Genomic DNA, 10984 nt, shown 5'->3' with positions numbered 1-10984 from the left:
CTATCAGGATGTCGGCGCATCGGGCGGTCTTGCTGGATTTGTTTTGGCATTGTCGAGGATGTCTTGTAGAACCGGGATACCGAGTCTGATCGGAATGTCTCGGTAGGAGGTCTATTCCTTCCTTGACCGTGAGAGCTTGTCATGGGCTAAGTTGGGACACCCCTGCAGGGATTTGAACTTTCGAAAGCCGTGCCCGCGGTTATGGGCAGATGGGAATTTGTTAATGTCCGGTTGTAGAAAACCTGAAGTTGACCTTAATTAAAATACATCAACCGCGTGTGTTACCGTGATGGTCTCTTTCCGGCGGAGTCCGGGAAGTGAACACGGTGTTGGAGTTATGCTTGACGTAGGTTGTTCTAGGATCACTTTTTGATCATATTTTTATCGACCGTGCTTTGCCTTCTTTTCTCGCTCTCATTTGCGTATGTTAGCCACCATATATGCTAGTCGCTTGCTGCAGCTCCACCTCATACCTTTACCTTACCCATAAGCTTAAATAGTCTTGATCGCGAGGGTGCGAGATTGCTGAGTCCCCGTGACTCACAGATACTTTCAAAACCAGCTTGCAGGTGCCGATGAGTCCGTGCAGATGACGCAACCAAGCTCAGGAGGAGCTCGATGAAGATCTTGTCCTTTGTTTTGTTTCGTTCTAGTTGATCAGTAGTGGAGCCCAGTTGGGGTCGATCGGGGACCTTTGTCGCATTTGGGGTTCTTCTTTTATTTTGGTTCCGTAGTCGGACCTTGATTGTATTTGGATGATGTATTGCTTTATTCATGTAATTGCGTGAAGTGGCGATTGTAAGCCAACTATGTAACTCTTTCCCTTATGTATTACATGGGTTGTGTGAAGATTACCTCACTTGTGACATTGCTTTCAATGCGGTTATGCCTCTAAGTCGTGCTTCGACACGTGGGAGATATAGCCGCATCGAGGGCGTGACATCGGGGTCCAGGAGCTTCCCCGGCGGCATGTGAAGGACGGGGGAGCGGGGTACTCGAGGCGCGGTGTGTTGCCGCCCTTGATGTACTCGAGGACGGCCTCCAACGTGCGCCCAGGCACGCCCCACCACCGATGCCGGCCGACGGCGTTGAGCCTGCCGGAGGGCTCGACGCCCTTGGTGGCCTCGAGCTGCTCAGTGTGACGGCGGCGGAAATAGGGCTCCCAGAGCGGGCTGTCGGGGACGTACTGTGGGCCCTCCCTCGCCTCACGCGGCAGGGACGAGCGGATGCGTGCGATCTCCGCACGCCGCGCCGCGCCGGTGGGTATCGGGGGCACTGGCACGCCGCCGGCGCTGATCCTCCACGCCCCGGGCACCCGCATGTCCGGCGGGACCGGGTACTCGGCATCGAAAAGGAGGCGAGTCTCGCTCTCGTGAAGATGGCGGCGGCCGAAGCCGTTCGCCGCCGCTCCATCGCCTAGGAAGCGCTCGGCCATGGGTGCTGGAGACGGTGAGAGAGAGGAGAGGGAGGAACGACGACGGCGAGAGAGTGCAAGTCGCCGAGTGCGCCGGGGCGCGTCTTATATAGGCCGAGGCGCCGCCCTTGCGCGAGCCGCCGTGAGTACGCGTGGCGGGCGAGGGACGCGCGTCATCCGGTCTTCACTGCGCCGCCCGTGAGGCATCAATGGCGCAGGCTGACCGGCGCGGCAGCGCGGCAACTTTGGCATTGATTCGCCGCGGGAAACGAGGCGATGAGGACGACGAAGGGGCGAGAAAAGGGTAAAGTCGCTGACGCGGCGGGCCCGCGGCTGTTTCGCGCCAAAACAGTTCGCCCCGGCGCCCCCGGGCGCCCCCCAACGCGCCGGGTTCGGCCTGGGTCCGCCGGCGCTGTTTTCGGCCCAAGCCGGTGAAAACCGGGCTCCTGGGGGCGCGACTGGGCCGATTTTTCGGCGCCGGCGCAAAAAAACGCCTGGGGAGGCCTTCCTGGGGGCACGGCTGGAGATGCCCTTAGAACTTAGTGCAAATGGTCACTTTGATGCTAGAAGTTGCGGTGTACATCGAAGTGATGCAAAAACTTGACTCAGCCGTGCAAATACAGTGCTTATCCCGTTTGTATATGAAATCTCTGGTGACTAGGGACTGGTTTTGTGAAAACCCCCTCGAATATATATTTTTGGATGTGGCATTTTGCACCTCTATACCCAGTGGGTACCGCTTACAAAATTAAGCGGAAAAATACTTTGTCCATGACTAGAACCCCCGACCAGAAGCTTGAAACCAAGCTCGTTAACCACTAAACCGTTCAAGTCATGCTGTTTAATATGGATAACAACGTAATATATATTTAGCAAGCACGCATGTGGAGATAATGCTGCAGATATTGCGGCCCATTTTACACGAGCTATTTTTTAAGATATTTCTGAAACACAAGTAACAAAAATTATGTTAAAACATTTATACATTATAAATATTATATAAACAGACACATTTAAATATAAAACTGTGTATTATATATAATATGTAGTTAATACATATATTTAAAATTATGTAAATAAAAATAATAAAGAATACAAAAAATGTATACACTCACGGATTATATTTAAATTTTCAAATGATGAATACAAACCTTTACATAATATCTATGAATATTCACATGTGTATAATTTTTACTCATGACTTATATTCAAAACAATTATATAACTTAAATATTAGACATGCTTGAATATTCATATCAAAAGCTTAAATTTAATATTATGAATATTTATAATTATACAAGCATTGAACTATACAAATGTGCGTAATTTTTGCAATCTTTGTATAATTAAAATAATATTTTCAGCCGTAATTTAAACAATTTGTATTATTTTTAATTATACCAACATTTTTATAATTGATAAATATTATTTTGCAATACACGGATGTTTTTGAAATAATACATGAACAAGTTCTAAAATTAAGTAATTTGTTTTGTATGTAAGTAGTTTAAAAAAATACGACAATACTTTTAAAATAATATGTGAATATTTTTATTTAATATACATTTTAAATGTCGATATTAACTAACTATTATATAAAATGCATGGCTGTATATTTAAATGTTTCTATTTACTAATCATGGTTTGTTTGTATAAAATTTATAACACATAAAATTTTGAACATAATTTTTATTACTAAATTTTTAGCACAACATAAGTTTCATTACTTACATTTATAAATATCTTATAAAAAATAGCTCGTGGAAAATGGGCTGCGATATCTGTACCCATTTAAGCTTCAGGTTTTGCTCAAAAAAAAAATTAAGCTTCAGGTGCGTCCCTGCTACATATATATCGGTTTGCTATCGAAATATAAATTGTAGCGTGAACAGTGGAGTGGTTAGACTTATTTGTTCTTTAGCCAGTTGTTCCAGGTTTGAAACCTGGACGTTACCTTTTTCCTCTTAATTTTACAGGCGGGGCCCTCTGGTCATAGAGGTTAAGAATGCCATGTCGACAGGGCCTTTTTTGGGAAATATATATAGTCCGACGGGTTTTTTTAAAACATCAGGCCACACGCCCCTTCTCCCTGGTCCCTAGACTGGCAGCGGGCCCCACACATCTAGTCAGCGCAGATTTCGTATACAAAGGGGATAAACACTGTATTTGCACGTGCGAGCTAAGTTTTTTCACCATTTTAATGTACACCACAACTTGTAGCACCAAAATAACCGTTTACGTCAAGTTCTAGCACCACGTGCGTAATTGACTCACTTCTTCCCATAGTAGTTTTCTGTTCTGCCGGTCTCATCGATCTGGACCAAGGGCATCCATCCACAAAAGTCTCAGCCACCATGGCGGAGCAGCTTGCCTCCGTGCCGGAGGAGAGCGCCGCCGGCTTCACGGCTCCCTTACGGCCACGCAGCAGCTACCGCGACCGGATTCGGACCGTCCCTGTGTCTGGAGCGCCAAAAAGATGGACTGGCTTCCCCTTTCCCGGTCCGGCCATAACGGATCCAGCTACTCAACCTCGGGTGCATCTAATTCCTGCCCGTCCAACAACTCCGCCGGCTCCGGCAGAACTGCTCCGGTGGTGTTCGCCTCTTTACGGGACAACGATGAGCTCACGTGGATCGCTCGCCAAATGGTTAGCGACGGGTACACGGGGCAAATGGTCCAAGCATTCGATGAAGCATCATCGTCCGATTCCGCACCAGCACTCAAACACGGTGATGGTAGCTTGGACCATGCTCTGAAGAATTGGTTCTTGGAGCTCGATGTCGATTGGGTTCTCCAAATCCACGACAAGCTTGGCTTACAGCGACTGCTGCAAGAAAAGCCCGAGTCGACACCACAAGACTTGGTCGAGAGGTGGATCCGAGCTCTTTCCATAATTGTCACCAGTATCACTGAATTAAAATTCCCATTCCACGGGAGGCTGGTTGTCGCCCGGTTTGGCAAAGCAAGCATCGCCGAGATGCTCGTCTTCGTGGACGCCATCCTCCCTCTTCTCAAAGCGGAGAACCTACATGCCGTGCTTGACATGTTTACCTGTGTCTTAGTGCATCATACATGTTTACTTCGGTCGTGATCTCTCCAGAAGTCCAAAGCATTTTCAGTGAGATAGGCGTCTCCTTACAGAGAGAAGTAAACAAGCTAAGCGAGGCCATATCAGGCATGATGGAAGAGGTGAGTGTGACGCCCTCGATGCGGCTATATCTCCCACGTGTTGAATCATGACTTAGAGGCATAGCTGCATTGAAAGCAATGTCGCAAGTGAGGTAATCTCCACACAACCTATGTAATACATAAGGGAAAGAGATACATAGTTGGCTTACAATCGTCACTTCACACAATTACATGAATAAAGCATTACATCATGCAAATACAATCAAGGCCCGACTACGGAGCCAAAATAAAAGAAGAACCCCAAATGCGACACGGTCCCCGATCGACCCCAACTGGGCTCCACTACTAACCAACTAGAACGGAAACAACACAAAGGACAAGATCTTCAACAAGCTCCTCCTGAGCTTGGTTGCGTCATCGGCACGGTCTCATCGGCACCTGCAAGCTGGTTTTGGAAGTATCTGTGAGCCACGAGGACTCAGCAATCTCGCACCCTCGCGATCAAGACTATTTAAGCTTATGGGTAAGGTAAAAGGTATGAGGTGGAGCTGCAGCAAGCGACTAGCATATATGGTGGCTAACATACGCAAATGAGAGCGAGAAGGGAAGGCAAAGCACGATCGAGAAATCTATGATCAAGAAGTGATCCTATAGCAACCTACGTCAAGCATAACTCCAACAACCGTCTTCACTTCCCGGACACCGCCGGAAAGAGACCATCACGGTTATACACACGGTTGATTCATTTTAGTTAAGGTTAACTTCAGGTTTTCTACAATCGGACATTAACAAATTCCCATCTGCCCATAACCGCGGGCACGGCTTTCGAAAGTTCAAATCCCTGCAGGGGTGTCCCAACTTAGCCCATGACAAGCTCTCACGGTCAACGAAGGAATAGACCTCCTCCCGAGACGTTCCGATCAGACTCGGTATCCCGGTACTCCAAGACATCCTCGACAATGGTAAAACAAGTCCAGCAAGACCACCCGATGCGCCGACATCCCGATAGGAGCTGCACATATCTCGTTCTCAGGGCACACCGGATAAGCTAAGCGTACGGGAGCCAACGTAACCCAAGTTGCCAAGGGACGGCCCCGCACGGTGCTCTCGGTTGGACCAACACTTAGACAAGCATTGGCCCGGGGGGGTTAAAATAATGATGACCCTTGGGCGCGCGACCCCCAAGGGAAAAGAAAAGGCTGGGTGGCAATTGGTAAAACCAAGGTTGGGCCTTGCTGGAGGAGTTTTATTCAAGGCGAATTGTCAAGGGGTTCCCATTATAACCCAACCGCGTAAGGAACGCAAAATCCGGGTACATAACACCGATATGACGGAAACTAGGGCGGCCAGAGTGGAACAAAACACCAGGCATAAGGCCGAGCCTTCCACCCTTTACCAAGTATATAGATGCAATTATTAAATAAGATATATTGTGATATCCCAACAAGTAAACATGTTCCAACAAGGAACAACATCTCCATGTTCCAACAAGGAACAACCTTCAATCTTCACCTGCAACTAACAACGCTATAAGAGGGGCTGAGCAAAGCGGTAACATAGCTAATCAACGGATTGCTAGGACAAGGTGGGTTAGAGGCTTGGTTCAACAAAGTAGGAGGCATGATAAGCAAGTGGTAGGTATCGCAGCATAGGCATAGCAAAAGAGCGAGCAACTAGCAAGCAAAGATAGAAGTGATTTCGAGGGTATGATCATCTTGCCTGAAATCCCACAAGGAAGAAGAATGAGTCCATGAAGAAGACAAACGGACATAGTTGAACGGATCCTCACAAACGCAACGTTATCGGAACCAACCCGAAGAAGCAACACCGGAAAAGAGCAAACAACATAGTAACCAACCACCACATAATCATGGCATGATGCGCAATCAAGTATGATGCATGTCCGGTTTAATGAAGCATGACATGGCAAAGTGCACAACCAATCCTACAAATTAAATGGAGCTCAATATGCAACGAGTTGCATATTGACGAAACACCACGATAAGTTATTTAGTTTGATCCCGTTTATGTACCCAACAATATTAAATGTTGTTAGCATGGCAAGAGGTGAAACATGATGAAACTATCTAATCTAGGCAAGTTTAAATGAGGCCGGAAACAACGAACAACAATTCCGTAAACTCCTCATGTGCATATATTAGGTTAGGTTCTGATCTGTCTTAAACACAATTTTAGAGTTATTAAACATGCAAGATGATGCCACCATGTTAAACTAGGCAAAATTCTACCCCATTTACATATAAAGTTTGTTAGATTCGGAGCTACGGTTAATTAGTTATGAATTAAATCATTTTAACATGGCATAGGAGCAAATTTAACCAAAAATCATTTCAAACATTTTAAACATGGATGAAAATGGCATAATATGAAACTAGATGAAATTCTAGTCATGTTTCATATATTACTTGTTTTAATCCGATGCACGGTTCATGAGTTATTAAATGCATGAACTCTAGGGACTTTTCTGCAAATCTGCAGTCTCAGGATAAAAGGAAAAACGTTCAGGCAGAAAAAATATAGAGCTGGGCCGAATCTTCCTGGCCCAACAGGAACAGGGGAGGTGCTGGGCGCGTTCTCACCCATGGGCTTGGCCCAGTAGGAAGCAGAGGACGCCGGATGGGGCGGTGGTTGGGCCGGCCTGTCTGGGGCCCAAGCAGCACTGGATCTAGCCTTGAGTGCGAGTCAACGCGCTCGGTCTCTTCGAGCACCCGCTCGAGCAGGAAGCAAGGACGGCGGCGACCGCGTCAAACGCCGGTGAGGGGCGGCGCGGAGAGGGTCGGCGAGGACCGGGATCTGGCCTGAATGGATGCGAGGCGGCGCGGGCTTCCCAGCTCTGCCAGCAGGGAGGCCGGATCGGGGAACTGGTGGCATGTTCCGGCGACGGCGGCACAGATACGAGGCCATGGAGGCTCTGCAGGAAGAGGCAGAGAGCGATGATGCACGGAGGAAAAACGAGGAGGGAGGAAGGAGAGGGGCGGCCTGGGACGCGACCTGGTGCTTGTCGGCAGGAGCAAGTCCGGCGAGGCCCGCGGGGTGACGGGGCAGAGCGGCGGAGGAGCTCGGATCGGGATCTCCCTCTCCTGATCTGGAGCTCGGGGAGCAGGGGCGGCGCGGTGCGGGCCTCAGAGCCTAGATCGGGGCCCGGGCGGGCCTGACGCGGGCCTGGCGGCGCGGGGCGATAGGAGCGGGGCAGGGAGGCGACGTGGCCTCGCTCGATTGGCCACGAGCGGTGCGGGGTGGCGGCGCAGCCAATGGGACGCTGCCAAGTGGCGAGGTGGAGGTGGAGATCGCCGGAAAACGAGGAGGAGGTGGGTGGATCTGTCTGGTGATGCGGTTTTCGAGGGGGGTGCGGCGGCTGAGGGTAGGGGAAGGCTAGGGGCACCCGAAAATGGCAAGGGGGGCTCCTTAAATAGGCAGGGGTCTAGGGTTAGGGTTTTTCATCCGTTTTCGGACCCTCGGATCACGATCGGACAGCTCCAGGCACGAGGAGGAGTAGTCTGGGCCTAGGTGGGCTGTGTAGATGGGATAGAGAGGAAAGAGAGGGAAAACCCGGCAATAGTTTTCGGAGACCGAAAACGTCCGACGTTAGACCGGCTATACTGCTGCTATAGTTATCCGTTGGGGCGTCAAACAAACTCCGAATGCGATGAAACTTGACAGGCGGTCTATCTACACTATAACAAGACCGCACGCCAACTCTCATCCCATTCCGAGAACATTTTCCGGCCACTTATAAAATACTATTTCGGACATGCCACGGGCGCGTGCAAGTGTGGTTGGGCTCAGAACGGATAACGGAAGGAACGGGGAGAACCCGGACGGATGCAAGTTTTGAAAACATGATGATGCAATGCACATGATGACATGATAAGATGCAACACGCAAGCAAATGACACGGCAACGACAACGAATAACTGAACGACACCTGGCACATCGGTCTCGGGGCGTTACAGTGAGAACACTCATGGAGGACGACGAGCCGTGGGCTATCAAGATACTGTGAGGAAGAGGCGAGGTTCACACGAGGACACAGTTCATGATGGATTGCATAGCGTCGATGACAAATGCACGTACTTCCATGGCAAACTCCAAAGGGAACCACAACATTGAAAACCTTGGTAGCCTGATCGATGGCACAATCAACTCTCTGAAGGAACTTCTCTTGAGGGGATCGGAATCATGCTCGGATCCAAGCCTCAGGTACCTGTTCCTGCTCAACAGTTCCAATTTCCTGTCGCTAGCGCGGTCTGGAGTTGGACACCAGTCACACCACCAGGAACTTGAACTTACGCCTGAGTGTAAGATGTACATGGATAGATATCTAGATGTTTCTTGGAGAGGTGTGATGTCCTGCATATCGGAACCAGGTCTTTGTCTTGCACAGATTTATTATTGGAACATCTTTTCACGCTCTTCGCTCGATAAATTCCATTTAGCTTTTCATAAAACGTACAAGGCCCATAAGAAGAGTTGTATATGATGCAACCGGAAGGTTTTGTCGATCCAAAGGGAGCTAACAAAGTGTGCAAGCTCCAGCGATCCATTTATGGACTGGTGCAAGCCTCTCGGAGTTGGAATAAACGCTTTGATAGCGTGATCAAAGCATTTGGTTTTATACAGACTTTCGGAGAAGCCTGTATTTACAAGAAAGTGAGCGGGAGCTCTGTAGCATTTCTGATATTATATGTGGATGACATATTACTGATTGGAAATGATATAGAATTTCTGGATAGCATAAAGGGATACTTGAATAAGAGTTTTTCAATGAAAGACCGCGGTGAAGCTGCTTACATATTAGGCATAAAGATCTATAGAGATATATCAAGACGCTTAATTGGACTTTCACAAAGCACATACCTTGACAAGATTTTGAAGAAGTTCAAAATGGATCAAGCAAAGAAAGGGTTCTTGCCTGTGTTACAAGGTGTGAAGTTGAGTCAGACTCAATGCCCGGCCACTGCAGAAGATAGAGAGAAAATGAAAGATGTTCCCTATGCTTCAGCCATAGGCTCTATCATGTATGCAATGCTGTGTACCAGACCTGATGTGTGCCTTGCTATAAGTTTAGCAGGGAGGTACCAAAGTAATCCAGGAGTGGATCACAGGACAGCGGTCAAGAACATCCTGAAATACCTAAAAAGGACTAAGGATATGTTTCTCGTATATGGAGGTGACAAAGAGCTCACCGTAAGAGGTTACGTTGATGCAAGCTTTGACACTGATCCGGACGATTCTAAATCGCAAACCGGATACGTGTTTACTTTAAACGGTGGAGCTGTCAGTTGGTGCAGTTCTAAACAAAGCGTCGTAGCGGGATCTACATGTGAAGCGGAGTACGTAGCTGCTTCGGAAGCAGCGAACGAAGGAGTCTGGATGAAGGAGTTCATATCCGATCTAGGTGTCATATCTAGTGCATCGGGTCCAATGAAAATCTTTTGTGACAATACTGGTGCAATTAACTTGGCAAAGGAATCCAGATTTCACAAAAGGACCAAACACATCAAGAGACGCTTCAATTCCATTCAGGATCTAGTCCAGGTGGGAGACATAGAGATTTGCAAGATACATACGGACCTGAATGTTGCAGACCCGTTGACTAAGCCTCTTCCACTAGCAAAACATGATCAGCACCAAGGCTCCATGGGTGTTAGAATCATTACTGTGTAATCTAGATTATTGACTCTAGTGCAAGTGGGAGACTGAAGGAAATATGCCCTAGAGGCAATAATAAAGTTATTATTTATTTCCTTATATCATGATAAATGTTTATTATTCATGCTAGAATTGTATTAACCGGAAACATAATACATGTGTGAATACATAGACAAACTTACTGTCACTAGTATGCCTCTACTTGACTAGCTCATTAATCAAAGATGGTTATGTTTCCTAACCATGAACAAGGTGTTGTTATTTGATTAACGAGGTCACATCATTAGTTGAATGATCTGATTGACATGACCCATTCCATTAGCTTAGCACCCGATCGTTTTGTATGTTGCTATTGCTTTCTTCATGACTTATACATGTTCCTATGACTATGAGATTATGCAACTCCCATTTGCCGGAGGAACACTTTGTGTGCTACCAAACGTCACAACGTAACTGGGTGATTATAAAGGAGCTCTACAGGTGTCTCCAATGGTAGATGTTGGGTTGGCGTATTTCGAGAATAGGATTTGTCACTCTGATTGTCGGAGAGGTATCTCTGGGCCCTCTCGGTAATGCACATCACATAAGCCTTGCAAGCATTGCAACTAATGAGTTAGTTGCGGGATGATGTATTACGGAACGAGTAAAGAGACTTGCCAGTAATGAGATTGAACTAGGTATTGGATACCGACGATCGAATCTCGGGCAAGTAACATACCGATGACAAAGGGAACAACGTATGTTGTTATGCGGTCTGACCGATAAAGA

At 47.6% G+C, this 10984-nt stretch overlaps 1 pseudogene; it reads left to right on the top strand.

Moving 5' to 3' along the window:
* The first annotated feature begins 3890 nt into the window (after positions 1-3890).
* LOC119358339 lies at positions 3891-8989 on the top strand (annotated as a pseudogene).
* Positions 8990-10984: the final 1995 nt, after the last annotated feature.

Source organism: Triticum dicoccoides, chromosome 2A, assembly GCF_002162155.2.
Source record: "Triticum dicoccoides isolate Atlit2015 ecotype Zavitan chromosome 2A, WEW_v2.0, whole genome shotgun sequence".
Taxonomy (NCBI): domain Eukaryota; kingdom Viridiplantae; phylum Streptophyta; class Magnoliopsida; order Poales; family Poaceae; genus Triticum; species Triticum dicoccoides.
This window is presented reverse-complemented; position numbering and strand designations above follow the sequence as displayed.